General features: G+C 37.1%; 1 protein-coding gene across 13 annotated transcripts in view; it reads right to left on the reverse strand.

The window, feature by feature from the left end:
• LOC103788721 (uncharacterized) overlaps positions 1-24,996 on the reverse strand; it is a 682,665-nt gene that overhangs the window by 593,599 nt on the left and 64,070 nt on the right. For 9 of the 13 annotated variants that reach the window (XR_013528864.1, XR_013528865.1, XR_013528870.1 and 6 more), the window contains exon 3: positions 22,816-22,899. The exons of 2 other annotated variants lie outside the window; for them this stretch is intronic. The gene's annotated coding sequence lies outside the window, so the exon portion shown is untranslated. Of the gene's footprint in view, positions 1-22,815; positions 22,900-24,304; positions 24,425-24,996 lie in introns of all 13 variants that reach the window. 2 more of the 13 variants (XR_013528868.1, XR_013528872.1) reach the window with 1 other exon arrangement.

Raw genomic sequence — 24,996 nt, forward strand, 5'->3', positions numbered from 1 at the left:
CCAATTGTTTATCACTGTGGTCACCAGCACACATACTAGTTAGGTTTACTTACGATTTGTCCTCAACAAGATGAGAAGAACGTGAATCTCGCTCTGAGAACAAATTGTCTATATTAATGCCTGTCTCTCTCAGACCCACACAATCTATAGAATTTGAGAGGAAAAAGACAACTAAAAATTTGAGTTTAATTTCTTCTTTGTATGAAGGAACACGATAATGCACAGGAAATTGAGTTACTTTCCCAGGGAAAGCATAAAGATTTTAAAACAGAAACAAGTCTTCAGCCTAGAATTTCTAAACACATTCTCTTTTGAAGGAGTTGTATATCCTCCCACAAAACCCTTTTGTCTACAAAAGGGTAAGTCACCCTTCCCAGTCTGTCCAGTCTACATTTTTTTGCCTTCTCTTCCACTCACTCCGTTCCTTGAGAGTTTCTAGGATGCTCTTGCCATTACATTATAGAACTATTATAGTTCATTGCTTAATGCTTCCTAATCTTTAGAGCTTTTTCACTCAAGCCTTTCATGGTATATGTGCCTACTCCGCAGCTCCTCAACACCTGATATGAATCAGATTGTACTCATGGTCAAAGAATCCTTCAATAAATCCTGTACTGTCTGCTGCAATGCAATAGGGCATGCTGAATTTCTGAAGCCTACAAAATAGAGGTATTAATGTTTCATATATAAATGACAGCTAATTTTTTCATTAATTCATATCAGTACTTCAAGATAATGTTTGTTTCTTCTAGTTAATACTAATATTTGGGCCGGGTGCAGTGGCTCATGCCTGTAATCCCAGCACTTTGGGAGGCCAAGGTGGGCAGATCACCTGAGGTTGGGACTTCGAGATCACCTGAGGTTGGGACTTCGAGACCAGCCTGACTAACATGGAGAAACCCTGTCTCTCTCTCTCTCTTTCTCTCTCTCTGTCTCTGTCTGTCTGTATGTCTCTCTCTCTCTCTCTCTCTCTCTCATTCTATATATATATATATACACATATATATACATACACACACACACACACACACACACACTAATATTTGTTGGATGCTCCTGAAAATAATATTAATAGCTATCATTATTGAGTACTGTATTAGTTCAATCTCACACTGCTATAAAGAACTACCCAAGAATGGGTAATTTATAAAGAAAAGGGTTTAATTGACTCACAGTTCTGCATGGCTGGGGAGGCCTCAGGAAACATACAATCATGATGGAAGAAGAAGCAGGCACATCTTATATAGCGGCAGGCAAGAGACAGAGTGAGTGAGATCAAAGGGGGATAAGCCCTTCATAAAACCATCAGATCTCATGAGAACTCACTCTCTATTATGAGAATATATCATTTTCATGAGAACAGCATAGGGAAAATTGCCCCCATGATCCAGTCAGCTCCCTCCCTCAACACATAGGGATTACGGGCCCCTCCCTTGACACGTAGGGATTACAATTTGAGATTAGATTTGGGTGGAGACACAGAGCCAAACCATATCAGGTACTTACCATCTCTCCTGACACTGAAGTGGGTGCTCCCCATACAGTATCTTATTTAATCCTTTCAGCAATCCTGAAACTATACATTATTGCCTCCATTTTAAAGACGGGAGCAAAGTTGTAGCACTCAGTCCCCTTGTGACCAAAGAAGCTCAACAAATTGCAGGGAAGCCTCAGAGATGCTCCCTGGGCCTTGCTAAAGGCTTCTCTTTGCCTGAAACACACTGGCCAAGACCATGGCTGAATCTATAACTGAGCATATCATTAGTACTGTCTTCTAACTGCTTTAACTGTCCAAGACAAATTTACATAATTACATGACTGCTGAATATATATCTGAAAAGCCTTCAAAGAAAACAGTTCACTCTCTATAAACACCAGTTTTCACACCTCAAAACCATATCCTAGACTCTTTATTCCAAATAAAAATTGCCTGAAAAATGTAGACAGGACATTTAAGTGGTTCTTGTTGAGACTTGCAATGAGATGTTTATGACTATTTATAAACTTCTGCCATCAGAAATCTCCGTGACACTATGGCATCTTATTCACTCTCTCTCTTCCATTTTGATTAGGAGAAAAATGCATACTACTTTCTTCTTCACTCCACTTTTGCAAGGTTAGCTAGCGCTTTGAGCCAGTAGCAATTGAAAGCTAGTAGCTAGAAAGTAATTTACTTCTTTGAGTCTCACTCTTCAGAGCCAGTACAATCAGAGCACATTTTTGCACCAAAGACATTAAGGGAGAATTCCTTTTCAAGTGGTTATTCTTGAATTCATTTACTTTTGACACACACAATGAAATCCCAATTCTCCAGCAGGCTGCAGTGCCTTTGTTTGCTATTTTGTGCACTATCTCCCTGCATCTTTGAATGAACAGCTGCAGAAGTTTCAGAAACTTGTGAGTGCTTCTTCAAGATGGACTATTACCACCGGAACTTAACTGACTGATGATTTTTCAATCACCATTTTTCTGTTTCCTTTTTAAAGAGAGTGAAAAATGACAGAAGATCCTCACTTGTAAACAGGTCCCATAAAGCATTTGAATCTGTGGCAAGTGCACTTTCAAGCAATAAAACTATTTCTGATAAATGGCACTAACTATGATTTATAATGTGGAAAAAAACACCTGAAACAGCTCTTCCAGTCTATAGAAGATATTCCTGTGGGCTGGGAGTCATTTTAAAAGCCAGAGGCAAGAGAAAAGGTGAATTTGCATTATCCAATGACTCTATGAGACCTCTAACAAGATGAATGACAAGAGCACTATGAGACAGGAAATATAATAGTGTCAGTTGCAAACTCCCATTCACATAGCCTCAAGTCAAAGCAGCAGAAAAATGATAAGATCATGGGCTCTCCATTTGAGTCTCATTACCACACTTACACTGACCTTGGGCAATTTATTTAATTACCCCTTGCCTCCATCTTTCTCATCTCTGAAATAGGGATGATGAGAAAATACATTTTTCCATAGAGCTGCTATTTATGTGTGTGTGTGTGTATATATATATATATATTAGCAGCTATAACCTATAAGCTGCTAATTTATATATAAGTACGCTAATATCACACTCATATCTCTTTTTCCATTTGATTAGAAGAAAAATGCTTTTTGATCAGAAGAAAAATGCACTACTGTCTTCTAAAACATATCATATTGTGTGGCACATAGTAAACAACTGATACATTTTAACTCCTACACATGAAATTGGAGGCTACCTGGGAGTTTAGATTAAAATAAACTATAGCAATGGGCTGGCCCTACTATATCTGTTCTTGAGCTTATGCCTGGTACCCATCCATTTCAATAGAGAAAATATAAAGCGACTCAGCGTGATTAATCAATCCTTTTGCAACTGAGACCAGTCAGGAAAAATACCTTTGAAGAATCACAAACAAAATTGGCAGAACTTTTCCTTTCATATATTTGACTAACTTTTTCAAATAAATATCTTGGTTCATCCTTTTGAAACATCTCACCTTTAAAATATGTCTGTTTCCCTCTTGTTTTCAAATATAAAATTATGTTTGCAGTATTAGATAAGTCATGTTTTCCATATACCACAGAATTAAAGAAATACTTCAATTACAGAACTTTGACATACATTTAAATTGTCAACAGTAACTAGCAAATGTTTTGTACATATGCCTCTTTTAGGAGAGACCTCCAAAAGAGGCAGAACTGAAAATAATGAATGCTGCTAGGGCGGTCAGAACAGAGATGCTTTCCAAAGGCTTATGCCTTAGAATACAGATAATACACATGCAAAACATACAGGCATTTTGTGAGCAACTATGGAGCAAGGCCATCTGGTAGAACAGAGTCCCCTAATCAAACTAGCTCTGGAAATGAGAATATATTTCCAAATATCAGTGTGCAGAAGACATAATGTGAAAGGGACACATCTAGACTATGAAACAATAACATCAAAGGAAAATTTATACTAAGAAGATTTGCATCTTACTATTTTCAGTCTGAAATCAGCCAATGTGGAAAAAGATCTCATTTTTAAATGTCCATTACAATTCTAAGTACCAAAATCATTTTTGGAAGAATACAAAAGAAGTATAAGCCATAAATACGTATTATTTCCTTCTTCTAACCCAATAGTTTCACTCTAAAATCAGTAAAAAGAAATTAGGCAAGCATCTGAGATTCTCATTCTCACTTTTTATTCAATAATAAATATGAGACCCACAATGAAGAAGGCATCATCCAGAGTCACTGTTGAGTAATCCACTCGATCTACATTATAAAACTTAGTTATATTCTGCTTAAATGTTTACAGGAAAAAGGAAGATTGGACTTCTTTATTTTAAGTTCTGACTTGACAACCTGTCACTGACAACTGCTAGAAACATGCAAGAATTGTTTAAAAAAAACAAATGGAGTCTTAATTCAGTGCAAAGTCACTTCACAACTGGTGGCTACAGGGGTTAGGAATTAGGTAAGAGGAACAGGTCAAGTGGAGTGAGAATGCTAATACAGAGAGGTCATGCTAGAGACAGCGCCAGGAGTGCTTCTGTAATCCTCCTCCAGCTGCTAAAGCCAAGCACATGTTGTCAAAACAGGCTTTTTCTTTGTGAGAAAACAAAAGTTGCAGAGTAGACAAAGAAACAAAACAACAACATTGGAAGTCTTCCGATGGCAAATTATTAATGCCTTCTCTTTGAGAAATTGCAAGCAGGCAGAAAAAGGTCTAACCTGAAGAGAAGGATCAAAGTCTGATACAAAAGCTTTGATGCTCAAGTTGCTCTGTAGCCCCAAAGCACTATGGAGCCATGAATGCAGCTGGGAAGATTGTTAACTCCAAACAAATTTTGGAATAAATTGGTTACTTAATCCCTGGGAGGATACAGGAGTGAGATTAGGTAGTGATTAGTTTCCTCTGAAATTTAGTGATGGCATTTAACTTAAAGCCAAATATTTATATTTCTTTGGTGTGATTTTTTTTGCTCTTGAGCTTTGACATTTTAAAAACATATGTCAATGTTAGTCACTGGTTTATATGTTATATCTGAATAAAAAGGTTTATTTCTCAGAAGATAATATTATTGATTTAGTTTGGTGGTATGATGTGAAACTAAGCTATCTATCCCTGAAAGAAGCCCAGCTGAGCTGATCAGACAGTCACAGCCCTACAATCCTGTTCATCCTGAGACAACAACCCAAGCCACTGACATGATGGGTCAAGGAAAAATAAAATACCTTTAAGCCCACCTTTACAGTCTGAAACTTAAAGCTGTACAACAATTAATGAGCAGGTTCAGTGAAATTCTGATTAATCTATTAATCCACTCATTCAACACACATATTTACAGCTCAATTTGTTTTAGGTCCTTGCCAGGGGCTAGAGACAGAGATGCTAAGATTCAGTCCTGCTCTCAAAATCACAATCCAGAGATCATAGACCCTTAGGCTTTGAAGAGATTTTAAAGGTTATTTTTATTCTACTATTCATTATAATATTGCAAACTCCTTTAAGCCAGTCCTACCCAAATTTTCATTCATAATCTAGCAGTACATCTTTAATGAAGAGAAAAAAACCAACTTCCTTAGGAAGAAAGGTTTTTTTTTTTTTTTTGGTTTAAAAAAAGTACAGATAAAGTAGGGCTCAATATCATGCCAATAAATAAATAAACAAACTGAAAAAGCAGCCACATTAATTAAGCCTCTGAAACTAAATTCCGCCCATTTTCTTTTTGTTCAGCAAAAAAAAAAAAAAAAAAAAAAAATTATAACCAGGTAAATGGTCAATATGCAGTCATGTTGTTAATTGTTAAATATCAAAATACTGCCTTTAATGTAAAGGGCTGCTTAAAATCACAATATTCAGTCTCATTTATTGATCTCCAGATCATTCACACAGGCGGTATTTTACAAAAGAGATAAACTGAAACCAGAAGCACCATGATGCAGTTTAAACAAAGAAATGTCTTAGAAGCCTATGTTCTGTCCAACCTGATTACTTTTTCCAGGACTTAACAGGGCCGAGCCAGGGGACACCACATTTCTACATAACGGGGTAGGAAAACATGACAATATATCTTTTTAAACAGAACAATTTTTTAGTATCGTAACAATAGACCTTTTGGTCTACAATGGGAATCACCTTGCCTTGATTTTTGAAAAGTTGTTTGATTGTTATCATCACTATTTTTCTTGAATTTAATCTTTATTATTATGCCCTTGTAGTAAAATACGATTGATCCAAAATGTTTGAAGAATATTCCTATTCTCTGAAAAATATGATTACCTTAAGATCACAAACATTTTAGAAGTGCTTCAAAATATTTTAAAAGGCAACAAAATATTTACTCCTAGCTTATGCCAAACAAAATAATAAAGCTTCAGAAGGGATCTTATCCATTTCTATTAACCATCAAGAAAATTTCTTATAACCATTAAGAGCATCTCATTTTTGTGATCAAAAGATCTAGGCAAGCGTCGGGCACAATGATTTGTTAAATTAATGAATAAATTGAATTCATTGATGAATAAGTAAATGAGCATGTAACATCTTCAAAAGAGCAGTAGAGCTACCCTTTGTTCAAGTATAATCTTGTCAGTGACTAAGCAGTCCATTCCTAGTTTATTTTGTCTACTTCATTTAAGGCTTATTCATGCCTTTTTAGTATATTAATGACTCGATCATTCAAAACATCACCTATAATTTCATATTTATTAAGTTATTAGACATTTTCAGCTTTAATTTTTTGGTTTCTTATTTGTTAACTGGCTATGAAAAAGGATTCTTCACCCTATAGTACTTTCCCTAATATATTTATAAAATTTTAATCACAGCTTGTCATAAAAAATTGTTGAGAAATTACTCACAGAAAATACTTCTTCATTCTTTAATTGTCCATAGTCATAAAATAAAACTATCTAAATGAGAAAAATATCAAAAAATAAGAACGAGGCTTTGAATCACATTTTTCAAGCTAGGCCAAATACATCAACTTTTGTATTTCTTATATTAGCACTTTTTGTTTTACTTTTTATTTCTATTCATTTCCTTGAATATAAGTCCTCTGCCTGATTTTCTTCCTTTCAATTTCAATGTCCATCTTGCTCATTCCTTTTCTTGTTTCCTTTCACAACATGACTTTCTCTACAGGTGCCATCCACATTTATCCATAATTCTCTAAATTAACAATGAAGTTACCACTGAGCTTACCTGATGTTCAGAATTTTCTCTAACCCACTACCAATCATATATTTATATAGTTAAGCTATCTGACGTTTTCCTTGTATGCTTTTGTATCTGTGTAAATGGAGATTATCATAGTTGATGCTTTATCTGAATAGTCCTTCCTTTGTATAATGGAGTAATCCCAGAGCAACTGCAACCATATGCTTTGTCTACTCTACTTACCCATTAGAATTAAAATGAAGAACAGAATTTCTTTACTAAACTCCAGGTAGATAGACAAGGGCCACAACCACTTGTACATAGGCTAAAGGAAAAAATAGTTTTATTTTTCTCTTCAGGTATTACTGCTACACTTTTCAGCCAGCTGTAATGTATTCTTGCTTAATTCACAGATTTATTTTGACCCTTCTCCAAGGTTGATATGATATAAGCATCTCAACATTGCAGCAATTGTAGTATCTGGGAGAAGATTACTAGTGATAAATGAAAGCTAAACAGGGGTCACTAGAACTCGCAACAGAGGAAAACATATCATCTTTTCTGTCAAAATGGAAAAAAAATAGCCTTTAGTTAAGTTACATAACTACATTTCCAGTTGTTAAATATTCTTTAGCATATAGTCTGAAAACCATTTTTTTTTTTAAACGGAGTCTCACCCTGTCACCCTTGGCTGGAGTTCAGTGGTGCAATCTCGGCTCACTGCAATTCTCCTGTCTCAGCCTCCTGAGTAGCTGGGATTACAGGCACCCACTATGCCCAGCTAATTTTTTGTATTTTTAGTAGAGATGGGGTGTCACCATTTTTAAATCATTACAATAATTTCAACAAATGTTCATTCAAGATGTAGGCCGGCTCTTAAAACATCAGATCTCATTTGCTTTATTCCCCTACTCCCACACACCCCAATTTCCAGTGTTGTTCAGCAATAACAGATTTTAATAACTTTTTTTTTGCTTGTCTTCTGTGGTTTGCCATTGGATTCAATAAATGGGTGTGTTAAGCCGTTGTTTACAAACTATTGAGGCAGTCCAGACATTCTTGTTCTTCACCAACAATGAGGAAAGCCCTCATCTAGTATCATCCTAAACAGATGAGCAGCCACAGAGTGCTAATTTTCTCTGTGCTCCATACTCACAAGGAGACAAAACAGAGACTCAAATGACTTTACTCTTGAAGGAGAAGAGGGCCTTCCATTCTGCGAGAGTTTAGGTCAACTGAGAAATCAGAGGGAACAGTTCCCGCAAGAGACCACCATCACTTCTGACACCAACTGCAGAATTGTGCATTCCCAAAACAGCTCTCACTTTCAATAATTTGTTAGATGGACTCACGGAACTCACTAAAAGCTTGTATTAAAATCAGCCAAAGAGAGATGTGCATAGCGTAGAATACAGCAACTAGGTGGAACTTCCATCGTCCTGTTTGTCTGCCCCATCGAGACAGATATGGAGACAGAATTTGGTACCACTATGTGACAGTATGCATGGACTATTGCCAACCAGGAAAGTTTACCCAAGCTCCAGTGTTGAGTTTTTGCTGAGGCTCCATCATATAGGCATGATTGATTGACTGTCCATACGGTTTTTTCAGTCTCCATTTCTGGCCATTGGGGCATGAGCCAACGCCATACCCTGAATCACACTGTTGGTCTTTCTAGCATAGCAAGAACCAATTGAAGATTATTAAATGTGTGTGAGCCCCCAACCCAAATAATATTATTAGACTATCTGTTGATCTAATGTCTCCAGGCAACAAAGATGCTCCTATCAGGTATGATGTCCAAAGGCTTAGAGATTACTTCCTAAAGTCAAAGAGCAGAACTATTTTAGAGTAAAGTTAAATTCTACTGCACACCTTCATTTTCTCTTAAGACCTTGATTTAGGGCACTTATCTCAATGGTAAACATATTTGTTATAATTATAACTATGGCCTTAGGAATTTTGAAGGTCAAAGGAGACGTATTTAATAAAACGTTTGTTAAGAAAGCTAGTTTATAGGAGAATATGTGTGGGGGCAAGGGAAAGAGTCATGGTGAGTATGAAATGCAGGAAGATGCTCGGTCAGAGATCCAGACTTTGGTATTATGTCCTTGGGGCAAAGACAGCAAGAGCTCTCAGGTTGACTGGCAATTTTAAAGGAATGGACTGCCACCAACCTCTAGCACCTGCCTGGGAAGGGACAGACAAAGCCAGTTCTGAGCCTCAAGATAGAAACAACATGAACAGGTTTGGCCGGCAAGATAGCCAAATAGGAACAGCTCTGGTCTGTAGCACCCAATGAGATCAACGCAGAAGGCAGATAATTTCTGCATTTCTGACTGAGGGACCCTGCTCATCTCATTGGGACTGGTTAGACAGTGGGTCCAGCCCATGGAGGGTGAGCCAAAGCAGAGTGGGGCACTGCCTCACCCGGGAAGCACAGGGGGTCAAGGAACTCCCTCCTCTAGCCAAGGGAAACCTGGAGACCCCGTGCTGTGAGGGATGAGCATTCTGGCTCAGATACTACACTTTTCCCATGGTCTGTGCAACCTACAGACCAGGAGATTCCCTTGGGTGCCTATGCCACCAGGGCCCTGGGTTTCAAGCACAAAATTGAGCCACAATTTGGGTAGACACTGAGCTAGCTGCAGGAGTTTTTTTTCATACTCCAGTGGCACCTGGAACGCCAGTGAGACAGAATTGTTCACTCCCCTGGGAAGGGAGCTAAAGCCAGGGAAAGCGGTCTAGCTCAGTGGATCCCACCTCCACAGAGCACAGCAAGCTAAGATCCACTCTCTTGAAAGTCTCACTGCCAGCACAGCAGTCTGAAGTCCACCTAGGATGCTGGTGCTTGGTGTGGGGAGAGGTGTTGTCATTACTGAGACTAGAGTAGCAGTTTTCCCCTCACAGTATAAACAAAGCTACTGGGAAATTTAAACTGGACAGAACCCACCACAGCCTGGCAAGCCACTGTAGCCAGACTGCCTCTCTAGATTCGTCATCTCTTGGCAGGGCATCTCTGAAAGAAAGGCAGCAGCTCCAGTCAGGAGCTTATCGATAAAACTCCCATCTCCCTGGGACAGAAAAAGTCAAATCCCTAAATACTAATAACAAGTTCTGGGGGAAGGGGAGGCTATGGGCACAGCTTCAGCAGACTTAAACGTTCCTGCCTGCCATCTGTGTAAGAGAGCCGCAGATCTCCCAGCACAGCACTCAAGCTCTGGTGGAGGACAGACTGCCTACTCAAGTGGGTCCCTGACCCCTGTGCCTCCTGAGTGGGAGACACCTCCCAGCAGGGTCGACAGGTAAGTCATACAGGAGAGCTGTGGCTGGCATCTGGTGGGTGCTTCTCTGGGACAAAACTTCCAGAGGAATGAACAGGCAGCAATGTTCGTTCCTCAGCCTCCACTGGTGACACCCAGGCAATTAGGATCTGGAATGGACCTCCAGCAAACTCTAGCAGACCTGCAGCAGAGAGGCCTGTTAGAAGGAAACCTAACCAACAGAAAGGAATAGCATTAGCATCAACAAAAAGGACATCCACACAGAAACCCCATCCGAAGGTCACCAACATCAGAGACCAAAGGTAGATAAATCCACGAAGATGAGGAAAAAACAGTGCAAAAAGGCTGAAAATTCCAAAAACCAGACCGCCTCTTCTCCTCCGATGGATCACAACTCCTCACCAGCAAGGGAACAAAACTGGACGGAGAATGAGTTGGATTAATTGACAGAAGTAGGCTTCAGAAGGTGGGTAATAAGAATCTCCTCTGAGCTAAAGGAGCATGTTCTAACCCAATGCAAGGAAGCTAAAAACCTTGAAAAAAGGTTAGATGAATTTCTAACTAGAATAACCAGTTTAGAGAGGAACATAAATCACCTTGGTGGAGATGAAAAACATAGCACATGTGAAGTATACAAAAATCAACAACCGATTGATCAAGTGGAAGAAAGGATATCAGAGATTGAAGATCAACTTAGTGAAATAAAGCATGAAGACAAAGATTAGAGAAAAAATAATGAATAAAGCCTCCAAGAAATATGGGACTATGTGAAAAGATCAAACCTGTGTTTGACTGGTGTGCCTGAAAGTGATAGAGAGAATGGAACCAAGTAAGTTAGTTCCACTTTTCAGGATATTATCCAGTAGAATTTCCCCAACATAGCAATACAGGCCAACATTCAAATTCAGAAAACACAGAGAACACCACAAAGATACTCCTCAAGAAGAGCAACCCCAAGACACATAATCGTCAGGTTCACCAAGGTTGGAATGAAGGAAGAAATGTTAAGGGCAGCCAGAGAGGAAGGTTGAGTTACCTACAAAGGGAAGCCCATCAGACTAACAGCAGATCTCCCTGTAGAAACCCTACAAGCTAGAAGAGAGTATGGGCCAATATTCAACATTCTTAAAGAAAATAATTTTCAACCCAGAATTTCATATCCAGCCAAACTAAGCTTCATAAGCAAAGGAAAAATAAAATCCTTTACAGACAAGCAAATGCTGAGAGATTTTGTCATGACTAGGCCTGCCTTACAAGACTTCCTGAAGGAAGAACTAAATATGGAAAGGAAAAGACACTACCAGCCACTGCAAAAACATACCAAATTGTAAAGACCATTGACACTAGGAAGGAACTGCGTCATCTGACAAGCAAAATAACCAGTTAGCATGATAATGACACTATCCAATTCAATCCCAGTATTGGGTATATACCCAAAGGATTATAAATCATTCTATTATAAAGACACATGCACATGTATGTTCATTGCAGCACTGGTCACAAAAGCAAAAACTTGGAATCAACCCAAATACCCACTGCCGATAGATTAGACAAGGAAAATGTGGCACATATATACCATGGAATACTATGCAGCCATAAAAAGAGTCAGTTTGTGTCCTTTGCAGAGACATGGATGAATCTGGAAACCATCATTCTCAGCAAACTGACACAAGAACAGAAAACCAGACACCACATGTTCTCACTCATAGAGGAATTTTGAACACTGAGAATGCATGAACACACGGAGGGGAAAATCACACACTGGAGCCTCTCAGGGATGGGAGCACTAGGGGAGAGATAGCATTAGGACAAATATCTATGTAGATGATGGGTTGATGGGTGCAGCAAACCACTATGGCACATGTATACCTATGTAACAAATCTGCACATTCTACACATGTATCCCAGAACTTGAAGTATAAAAAAAAAGAAAGAACGTGAATAGCAACCTGCACACCACATGTGGAAAAGATTCCTCAAATCTCCCCTACCAAGCAAGATCTCCCTCCTGATGACTGCCAGAGCTCTGTCACCATGCAAGTAGAGTTTTGTGTTTTCAGAGGCCCCCATTAAAATGCAAATATGTTCAAACAGTAGTATCTATGAATGCTTTAGTTTAAAGTTGCTTATTGCGGAAAATAATGGAAGTAAATTTTTATTTTACTTTAAAGTGAAGAGAAGGAAGAAGAAAAACATGAATTATGAAAACTGCACAAGAGCACAAATGGAGAAACATGCAAAAAGTATCCCCAACTCCACACTACTTCCTCTATTTCTCAGCCGGAACAGTGCACAGGGTGGTTTAAAAAAAAAAAAAAAAAAAAAAAAAAAGGCCCATGGGGGCCATTGCAAGCCCTGTTTATTGCTCAGTAGCTGTGGGACAAAACCATAAATCATTAAAGTTAAAGGTCTTGGTTGAAGTCTTGGCTCAGCTAAAGCTCTCTAGGTCTCTATTACCTCATCTCTAATTTGAGAATATGAACTCCCTCACAGAGTGGATGTCAGCTTAAATGAAGAAATGTACAGGAAAGCACCTTGTTAAATGTGTTTTTTATGAACTACTATACAAATATGTTACTATTAGTTGAACATTTTGAAAAAAAAATTTAACTTTTTTACAATTATATATGCATATAGTAATTTAAAAGCTATGATATATAATATGTATATAATGTGTATAGGGGTGTGTGTGTGTGTGTGTGTGTGTGTGTTTCTCCAGAGCATATTGGTTCTATACACTTCAAGATATCGCCATTAGAAAGGCTATATAGTCAAATGGGTTTGAATACACAGAAATCTATACACCCTTCTATGGGAGTAACAATATAAATTAGCACAATAAAGACTGTGGAAAGTCCTTACAAGAATGAATAGTATGTTAGGTTACCTAACATAGCATTTTCCAAACTTATTTGGACACAGAAACTTCGTGTAATACTTCTTAAAATACAATGGAAGTAGTGATCAAGAGAATAAATTTTGAGAAACATAGTACATTAGAGCAGATTATTCATGTTCAAAAATATATAATAATAATGCATCATGTCCCGCACATCCAACTCTTCACTGTGCTTGATCAATAAAGAAGAGAGTATCCAGCTCCTGTTGAGACCAAGATCCCAACGTGTACAAGCTAAATTTGTATCTTCAATATCTTTTGAGTTTCTCAATTCTCTTGTCTCTCACTACTCTCCTCCCTTTATCTTACATAAGAATCAACATTTGGCTTTGTCTTCTCTGTCCTTCTACTTTGCCTCTTTCAGGAAATATATTATTAAATTAGCCTCAAAAAAGCCCATGCCCAGGTTATCTGGGTTCCTAGGACCCTCCTATCTGAAAAATACCCTTCAAATGCCAGACTCACCAGACCTGAGAGCAGAGAAGAGCCCAACATAAAACACTCTAATCACTTAAGGGAATTTTAATAATTGATTATCATGTTTGTAGTTTCCAACATTGACTAGCCTAAATTCCAGTAGAGAAGAGTAGAATGTTTCATTACAGCTACAACCATTATTAGTAGGCTTTTATGAAAAAACAAGGAATTTATGGTCACAAAAATAACTAATAAGTAAAATTACTCCTGCCAAACCAAGTGATAAATCACAATGGTCTTTGTTGCTAGTAATACTGTTAGTGCATTTCTAGTGTACAATACCCAGAAATAAATAAGATTGAGTAAAATCTCACAACGCACAAGCACACAACTGCACACATACATCATATACTTCAAATTCAAATGGCAAGGAAGATATATTGCTACAAAAAATAGTAAGGACAGAATATTGGCTTCTGCAGTAAAAGCACATTACCTTTTTTACTCAGAATTTCATTTCAAACTCTTTATCAGGTTCCTTTAAGAGAAAATGGGATTTAAATTTGCAGTAGACAAACTAAAAAGGGTATTTTAAAATCTTATTTTGTACCTCATAGAATAAGAGAAGCTTAATTTTGAACACCAAAAAAAAGCAAATAAAAGAAAAACTGTTGGCTGCAAGCAATAAAATAGAAGAAATAATTACATAGTACCCCCCTTATCCACCGTCTCACTTCCTAACATTTCAGTTACCCACAGTCAACTAAGGTCTGAAAATACTAAATGGAATTTTTTTAATGTATACATTTTAATTACAAAGCATTCTGAGTCACATGATGACATGTCAGTCTCTCCACCCTGCGTGAGACATGAATCATCCAGTGTCTCTACATGATATTTACTACCTGTCCATTAGTCACTTAATAGAAGTCTCTCCCAACAGATCTTTCATGGTATCTCAGTGTTTGTGTTCAAGTAACCCTTCTTTTACCCAATAACGTCCCAAGGTGTAAGAGTAATGATGCTGACAATTTAAATATGCTAAGGTGAAGCCATATAGTGCATTGTCTAAGTAAAAGGTGAGAGTTCTTGACTTAAGGACAGAAAGAAAAATCATATGCTGAGGTTGCTAAGATCTGTAGTAAGAATGAATCTTCTGTGAAACTGCAAAGAAGGAAAAAGAAATTTGTTCTAGTTTTGTTCTTGCACCTCTAACTGCAAAAGCTAAGGCCACAGTCATTCATCTCATCATGTAAGCATTTTACCATCTTACATCGTCACAACAAGTGAAAGGGTAAGTTCACAACAATATTTAATATCTCAAATATCTTTTAGAGATATTTAGAAAGAGAGAGACCACATTCACATAATTTTTATTCCAGTATGTAATAATTGTTGTATTTTAATATGTTATTTTTAATCTCTTACTGTGCCTAATTTGTAAATTAAACTCTATACTAGGTATGCATTTATAGGAAAAAGCATAGTATATATAGGGCTCAGTACTATCTGTGGTTTCAGGCATCCACTGAGGGTCTTGGAATGTATCCCCCTTGAATAAGGAGAGATTACTTTACATGCAAGATTTGGCTACTCGAATTACCTAACATTTTCTTTTCCTTTGAAATTTCAGCCCCTTTCTGTTGTATTATAGCTACACCTTTAAAATGCACTTAAAGTCTTCAATGGCATTACACATATAAGGAGATGAGATCCAAACTATTTAGTATGGCAATAATTTGTGTCATGACATTAACATCCAGGTACATGAACCACAACTCCCCAAGCCCCATTCCCCACAATGATCTGGTTCCTGTGTCACGCTGAATGTACTCCTGAAAAGTCATTCATCACTGTATAATTTTTTTTTCTTGCCCCTAAACTGGATTTTAGGCTATTCAATACTGGAGCGAGGTACATCTTACACAGGCCCTAAATAATCCACACAATGATGTGTTATGTATAACAGGCAAAAGATTAAATGAAGATAATCATTTATCTCATGCTTTCTATAGGAATACTGTTTACCTAAGAATACTGAGTTCAAACACTAAAAATAAAGTATAAATCTCTTATGTTCCTTTCAGAGAAATAATGTCAATTTTGTTTTTCGTAACAAAAACATTCTTCCATTTTAATGAAACAGCATTGCACAGTGGTTGCAAGGATGAACTTGGGAGCCAGATTGCCTGACTTCACACCTTGGCTTCATCATTTGCCCCCTGTATGACCTCAGAAAAGTTACTTAACTTCTCTTCACCTCAGTCAGGCATGTCATCTGTAAAAGACTATGAATAGCACTTACATTATAGGGTTGTTCTGAATGTTAAAAAAGCCAACATGTTACCTAGCACATAGAAAGCATGATTTGTCAGTTAGCTACTAGTGTCACTACCATCCACATTAAACAAGTTCTAGTTCATCATTCATTATACTGTGTAGAATCAAATAACCCCGGATGGTGCCAAGTCATTCTCTAAAATTATTATATTTGCAATAACAGGCAATTCTCATGAAGTCTTTTTAAAACTTCTTCTCATGGGTGCTAACACTGGCCATGCTTGAACCCGGGAAGTGGAGGTTGCAGTGAACTGAGATTGCACCACTGCACCCTAGCATGGGCAACAGAGCAAGACTCCACTTCAAAAAATAATAATAATAATGTTTGACCTGCTAAAAGCTGCATTACACTTCATAGTATATCCTAGTAATGCTCATTTAGAGTTGCAGATTCATAAGCTTGTTCAATTAATGATTTTAGCATTTTTTTCTAAATTAAATGTCCTTTTCACACTAATATTATAATTCAATTAAAGTAAGCCATCTAGTTTTCTTAGCATAATTTGCTCTTTATAAACCCCCTGCCATTTTCTTTCCATTTTCATTGTTTCAATAGGCCAACTGCTGAAATGAAGCTGCAAATAAGGAGAAAATGTTTTCTAAACATTCTATATTCATTTGCCATAACAAATCACTATAAACTGAATGGTTTAAGAGTCTCATGCTCTACCGACTGAGCTAGCTGTGCACTGGCTGACTGAATGGTTTAAGCAACAGAAATTTACTGTCTCACAGTTCTGAAGGCTAGAAGTCTAAAATCAAGGTGTCAGCAGGGTTGGTCCTTTCTGAGCACCATGAGGGAAAATCTTTTCCATTACCACCGCCTAGCTTCTGGTGGTTTGATGGCAATCTTTATCATTCCTTGGTTTGGGACAGCATCATCCTGATCTGTGCCTTCATCTTCTCATGGCATTCTCCCTGTATGCATGCCTCTGTACCCAAATTTTCCCTTCTTATAAGGACACCAGTCATACTGGATTCAGGGCTCACTCTATTCCAGTACAACCTCATCTTAAGTAATTATATCTGCAACAACCCTGTTTCCAAATGAGGTCACATTCTGAGGTACTGGGTTCCACATATGAATTCTGGGGGGACAGGACTCAATCCATAATACTTCCCAAATTAAAAGTGCTCTGGGAGACATGTCATTTTAAGAAAATTCTTTGACCAAACATTCTTTCCACACAGAAGAGATGGATCAAGCAGAAAGACAACTAGATTCCTTGACTTGAACCTACTGGTCAGCTCAAAGTCATATTTGTGGCCCAACACTCAAGGTTTGTTCAGATTTCCCACACATTGGGAAACAAAGCAGCAGTGAGGTCCTTCTTGTCTTACTCTACGTACTTCACTTGTGATTTTCAGAGAACTTGCAGTGATCAAGAAGGTAACAGTTTCTATCTTAGAAGTCACATGCGTTATTCTCATACAACCCTCATAAATAACAATCTGGCAGATGGAAAATTATGTCAGAAATTGTTATAAAGGCATCATGGGTGGTTAAGCTTGCAGGCTCTGGAGCCAGAATGTATTAATGTGGATCCAGATCCCTTTCTTCCTAGCTGTTTGACCGTGAACAATTTGGATGACTTCGTTGGTTACAAAAGTGGGGCAAGTAAGAGCATTCATCACATAAACTAGTTGTAACAATAATTTGTTACAAGCAAATCATTTAGAATAGTATCTGGTACATAGTCATTGCTCAGAAAAATTAGATCTATTATTTTATAAATGGTAAGATTGAAGCTAGGAATATAAAATGACATCTCCAAGATAATGCAGGTGGTCAATGGTAAGACCTGAACTCAAAACCCCGGAACTCCTGAGGACTTTTCATGTCATCAGACAGCATTCCACCATATCCCACTTTTAATGCACATAAATACCACACTTTGAAATAACAGACATCTGGGGGCTCTGCCGTAAGTATAAGAGTAGAGTACCAACCAGTACTGTTTGATATAGTTTGGCTCTATGTCCTCAGCCAAATCTCACCTTTAATTGTAATAATCCTCATGTCTTAAGGGCAGGACAAGGTAAAGGTAATTGAATCATGGGGGCAGTGAGTGTTGGTTTGACAAGGGGCTTCCCCCTTCACTCAGCGTCATGCTCTCTCCTGCTGCCCTGTGAAGAGGTGCCTTCTATCGTCACTGTAAGTTTCCTGAGGCCTCCCCAGCCATGCGGAGTTGTGAGTCAATTAAACCTCTTTTCTTTACAAATCACCCAGTCTTGGGTATTTCTTTGCAGCAGCATGAGAATGAATGAATACACTGTTGAATGCTCAAGATACCCCAACTGCAGGACTGCTTCTTTGGAGAACTGAACTTAGGGAAGGAAAGTCCTTGCAGAATTCCAACCATCAGGCACCTCTGCATAATGTACTTAAATAACTGGTCTGGCTGGACCAAGAAAGGCTAAGGAACTGCTGGCCTTGGACCTAAAAAAAGTTCTATTTTTTTGTCAAGCCCCACAAGAACTACAGCTACTGTTATTAGTATTATTGTTATTATTCCTTGAACTAAATATGCTATTTTATGTCTCTAGGCAATATACCGTTGTCTCTGACCAATTCGATAATCTTGTTCTGTTTATCTTTAGGAATTATTTGTAGTTTGCATATTCAAATTTTTTGAGAAATCTTATTTCACTTCCCAATATGACATGGATGAACTCTCTCTAACTTACTATTTGTGAGCTGTATCATAATCACTTGTTACCTGGTTTCTATTTTCCATTCACTAAAGGATACCTCATTTGTTTTGGTATCTGCAGTACCTAGCACACAGCCTGGTGTGTAAATATTTAATATCTAATTGAAAGACTAATTGGAAGACTAAATAGTTTAACACAAGGAAAAAAAACACAATAAAGAATAAAAGAAACAAGAAAACCTCAGAGTCTTAGCACCCGACCAATAGGCACAACTATTATTTAACTTGACTTCTGAAGAGAGAAAAAGAAGACTGAATAGATGATGACGAGAAGAGGTATCACTTTGTGTGTGATATTAATCAGTTAATGAAGCTCCACGTTGTTCTGCCTGGATCCATAAAATTAAAAAAGGGAAAATTTCACCACCAGCTCTCTAGCCTGATTTGCATGTGTTCAAATCTTCAAAGTATTTCTTTTGATTCCTTTAATCAATAGCTATTTTAGAAAGCTCTTCATTACTTCCTAATTGTCCAAATTCATTTTCTTCATTTTTCCTTATTAGAGGCAGATTTTTCAAATGAGTTACATACATCAGCTATTTTAGAATCATTATTAACTTCAAGCATTTCTCTCAGTTATTAGCATGACCCTTCTCTCTTTAGGACTACAGTCTTTTCTCCATTTTTAAAAGGCTATCTGGTTTATTTTCCAGACTTCTTTTTTACATATATCTCAAATAAAGTCAAGTTTACCCAATAATAAGAGCAATCCATGTTTATAATAATCCTGACCCTAGATACTTGAATGTATCACATTCCCGGATTTGAAATAAGATGCAGTGATTCCTTATTATATTAGCATATTAAAAAGTAAATAATTAGGATTTATCTAGATTTTAATCCATCCCAATCAAATAAATTAGTAAAGCCATTACCATGTCCATAAAACAGCTTACAAATAATTTAAATGAATATTTTGATCCTTAAAACCACCATATTATTGCAGTACTGATTATTGTGACAAAAAACTGAAAACAAAATAAATATCCATCAACAAAGGGGTGGTCAAAAATTTGTGGAACATTGATATTATGAAACACACATGTGTTTGTATATGATTACATGTGCTCAGAGAAATATAGAAGAATGTTCAACAGGTTGGTTACTAGGTAGGGGAGAAGAGTGATGGGAAAAGAAGGGAAGAAAAGGGGAGGCAAGAAAAAAAGATGAACATTCAAGACAAAATGGTACATAGGATATTTTAATATTTTATGTGTGTATCAATATAAATAGGCATAAAAGAATGACCACCACAGTTATCTGAAGGTGACAGGACTGTACATTTTTACTGTCTTTTATTGCATATAATGGGCTTTTTAATAATTTTAAATTGTTTGATTTAAATTATTTTTATCACTTCAATTATTATTTATATATTTATTTATATTTGTATGATTTGAAACACAAAATTAAAATTATTCTTGTAAAATATATATTACACATATGTATATTTATGTATATACATAAATACACACACACACACACACATATATGGAGAGAGAGAGATCAGGTGAAGGATTATGTACTTGTATATCAGAACTCAAATCCACCCACTGAATAAGAGCTGGGTTATATGCAGTGCCATCAGACTATAATCAACTTGTTTGATAGACTACATATCCTAACAACTACATTATTTTTAAAAAGTCTTTGCTGATTTTAATTTTTAATCTTCTTTCAAGACTCAGCTAATGTCATTTCTTAATTCGATTCTCCACTTGTTTCCCAAATGTTTGAGTGATTTCCCAGGAAGTCTTCAAATTTCATTCATAAAACCCTCTGAAATTTACATACTTTTTGATATCTCATTTTAATAAATGAAATGCAATACCACAATGTCTGAATTCCCACTGCAGGTTGTAACATATCCCTCAGACTAGATCATCAATTTTTTTTTGTATATCATCAATTTCTTTTGAAATGCAATAGAAAATCTAAAATAAGAGAAGACACATTGTCAAAATCTATAGGTAAACAGACTTGGCAACAACAATATGCAAAATGCAATGCAGAGTCCTGGAAGGCATTTTGTATCATTGGTCTTCTCTCATGACTTCTGGAATTGTAGGGTATACAAACAAACTTGTGGAAAAGAAACACTGATCTCGAATAATCCAGTATTTTCACCAACCCCAAACTAAAAAATAAGAAGACTAGCTACCTGAATTTCAAAAACCATTTTAATTACTTTGATACATAAAAGTGTTAAGAAATGGAATAATAAAAATATCCAATACTATTTATTTATACAATAAATCCAGGTATAATTTCTGGGCCATTATCATTACCATATGTCTCTTTAATTACCTTTCCCCTCCAGGACTTGATATTTTGCAAGATTTGCTCTACTAAAACAAATGAATTCATAAGTAATAATTGATTTTTTTTAATTCTTTTTTTTTTTTTTTTCTTTTTTTGAGATGGAGTTTCGCTCTTGTTACCCAGGCTGGAGTGCAATGGCGCGATCTCGGCTCACCACAACCTCCGCCTCCTGGGTTCAGGCAATTCTCCTGCCTCAGCCTCCCGAGAAGCTGGGATTACAGGCACGCACCACCGTGCCCAGCTAATTTTTTGTATTTTTAGTAGAGACAGGGTTTCACCATGTTGACCAGGATGGTCTCCATCTCTTGACCTCGTGATCCACCCACCTCGGTCTCCCAAAGAGCTGGGATTACAGGCGTGAGCCACACGCCTGGCCGACTTTTTTAATTCTTAATGAATCAATGATATGTTTAATTGCCCATCACAGCTACTGATCAAGATAAGGGAACCAGTGTTGCACATGTAGTTGAAACACTTTCTTTAAAGGCAAACAATTTGTTAACATGGATCAATGTACGATTTTTGTTAGCTTCTTAAAAATAATGAAAATAGTGGAAAATATTACCTTAGAGCTCAAAGCATCCACTGACCACTGTTTCAGAATCAGTATTCCATAGTCAAAGAATAAATTGAGGTTAAAAATCAGCTTTAATTCACAATTTGGTTTAAAAAAAAACTAGCAAACAGAGATTATCAGGATTAATTTCAAAGAATAGCTGTGAGGTCACCCATGGAAAACGTGAGCCTTAACCTCATGCCAAGGGCATTGCAGACAAGTGGACATGAGGGATGAGCTCTCAGCAACCTTCCAATTTCAGTTATAAAGATTCAAGTGATGGATACAATAAAGCAAACACGTCAGCAGAGCATAATGAATGCAATATTTTGGTTAGCTTTTTCTATCTATTTCTTTAACGTCTACAAGGTAAGTTTTATTTTGTTTTTCCTGCTCTGAAAAGATAAATACAGATGTATTCATATCCTCTAGAGACTAGAATCAGATGACTAAGTCAAAACAAAGCCTTTTGAAATCACCCAGTCTTGTGACAGATGCCGTAAAGGATAAAGTATCGGCCATGCTGGAAATTTCCTGCACAAGAAACATCTTAAATGTACCTGTCCACAACTGACAGTTGATAAAGTTCCAACCTTGAAAACTAGGTTGCCAAGTATTGAAACTTTGATAATCATGCAAGTTACAGGTATTTTGCTTGGCAAGAAAGTAGTAAATCTACTAATAAGTTGGGTTTACTTATGAATTACTAATAAATGTATTGCTAATAAATTTGTTGAATTTATTAACAACAACTCCATGTTAATTCTATTTTGTGCATTCACATACCACAGAGATCTCAGAGATACCATACCGGCAATTTCAAACTATGGCTCCATGAAGGATATCACATCTGAGGTCAGAATGAGGTTTACTTATTATTAAGCTTCCATTTCCTTAACAAAATGAACTGTTTTGTACTTACTGCTCCACTTTGAACTCTAATGGTGAATAATTAAAACTAAACTACAACCATGTTTTGTGATGCCTGATTACACTGCAAGCTAGAGGTTTTGCTCAGTGGCTAATTTTAAATGCTCACCAACCCCCTAAGGGCCCAGCCATTAGTCTGAATTGACAAATTTGGCTGGTCCCTAAAAGCAAAGCAGACAGCACCAAATCATAATAAAATTGTATTGCTGGCGACTCACCATATTGACAGTGGGGTCCCTCTGAACACTAGCACTACTAGCCTTCACCATCTGAGCATTTCCTTCCACTAAAACAAGTTCCCACTGCAGAGATAGCAAAAAGGAGGTTAAATGAGGAGAGGGGAGAATACAGTTGCGAGAAAGAAAGAAAATCATCAGTATAGGCACCAATCTAGAGATTTCCACCAGCCCTTCCACAGCAAGGTTAAACTATGTTTTCATTATGAGTTAAGGCCTTACTGTCTAAAACCTTGCAGAACCCTATATGTGGGAGCAACTGTATCACCTGCAAGCTTGTAGAAATGCAGTACTCAGGCCCACCCCTGACCTAGTAAATTGGAATCCATATTTTAACAAGATTCCAGATGATCTGTAGTCACATTCAAATTTGAGAACTATTGGTCTAAAAAAATTACAGGGATAAGAATGTTTGGCCAAAACAATCTAAAAATCAAACAAAAAATGCTAATATGAACTAATAGGTGTCATACAACAACATAAAGAATTCATCTCATGGTCATTAACTTCAAGGAGTATATAACATAGTTAAGATGACATCCTGGGAAGATATTTTCACTGAGCTTGAACCAGTTTAAGCTAGTAACATTGTGGGCAGATGTTTTAAATAAGCTTAAAGCAGTGGCCTAGTACTGCATGCAAATACACAGTGACCCTTGGTGCACCCCTCACCACTAAACCTGCTTAACATGGGAAGCCCGTGGCAACTTCATGAAGATGTTTCAAGGGCAGAAAGCACACTGGGGAAGGAAACAGGATGCCAACAAACTCCCAAAGGTAGAGAATAGCAAGAGAGATGAATTGTGCTGTGGTGCTGCATTGATTGCAACACACTGAAGCATTTTAAGTGACTTTGCAATAACCATAAATACATAATATAGGTAAAGGAGTTTGCTAAACTGAACCATTTCTCCTGGTGTGAATAAGCTATGTAATGCCACTAGTTCTGCTACCTGAGTGCTGTCAAACATACTCCAAAGGTTCCGAAATACTCTCACCAGAGGCTTGTAAAAGGACTGCATACCTCATCTTAAAAAGTAAACTGCCTCCAGAGTTCTGCAATTAATCATGACAAGCCCAAGTTGAGAAATCCCATTTAGATTTAGTACGATGATTTCCCTCCAGACTTTTGAATCAAATGTGGATTACAAATTTGATGAAATGGGAAAGGGGCAAACAGAAAAGGGAGATGGAAGTCAGGATGTAAACTGTCTGGTTTTGAATCAACTGTCTTTTAAACAAAGAGAATATAAAGCAGCACTTTCACGGGTCCTGAGTTGTTACCTACCATTAGAAACACTTAACAGAAAGGTTTTTTGTGCATCATGTGTGAATTTTCTGTTCAAAAAAATGCTCTGAATCTGCAGTGATTCTAAAGATGCTGAAAAACTTGACAAGTATTATTGAAGTCCAAAACAAGTGAAATCATTCCTTCTAGTAACAGAGTTAGACAAGAAGAACGATAACTTACGGTGTAGGCATCCCGGTTCATCACACTGGTTGCAACCAGGGCAGCACCAGTAGACAGGCTGCTGCTCTGTTTTGTACACCTGTCTGTAGATGGTGTAGTAGTGGGTCCTAACACAGGGATCTAAATTAAGGAGATTAAATGTTCCCTTTGAAGGCAAAGCTATCTCGAACCCACTAGAAATTTCTTCCAATTCAAATCCTGCCATATATATGTACGTTTATAGACAGAGAGATAAGTGTATATGTATATGTAAATAAATGTATATATGTGCATATAATGTATAATTTGTATATATTACACACACACACACACACACACACACACACACCCCTTACTATAATATGCAACCAAGATTCATTATCGGTATAGGTTAATGAAAACTAAGAGGGACCCCCATATCCCACAGTATAAAATGTCCGAAGGATAGTTCAAGCTATAAACAATAAAACCTAAAATTATTATGAGAATAATGAAATCCTGAAAGATAATGAGGAACATGCTTTTCAGTCTGATTTGAAAGCTCCTCATAGGTTGGTTCCACTACAGTTTCTACTCTCAACCATGTTGATATCACCCACAAGAAGGTGACAAGTAGCTATTGTGAATGGGTGATGAAAAGAATCTTAGCTGATACAATGGTGTGTGACCCTACAAAGGAACACAGTACATAAATGGATCTAAAGAATATGTGT

Source organism: Callithrix jacchus, chromosome 17 (genome assembly GCF_049354715.1).
Source record: "Callithrix jacchus isolate 240 chromosome 17, calJac240_pri, whole genome shotgun sequence".
Classification (NCBI taxonomy): Eukaryota; Metazoa; Chordata; class Mammalia; order Primates; family Cebidae; genus Callithrix; species Callithrix jacchus.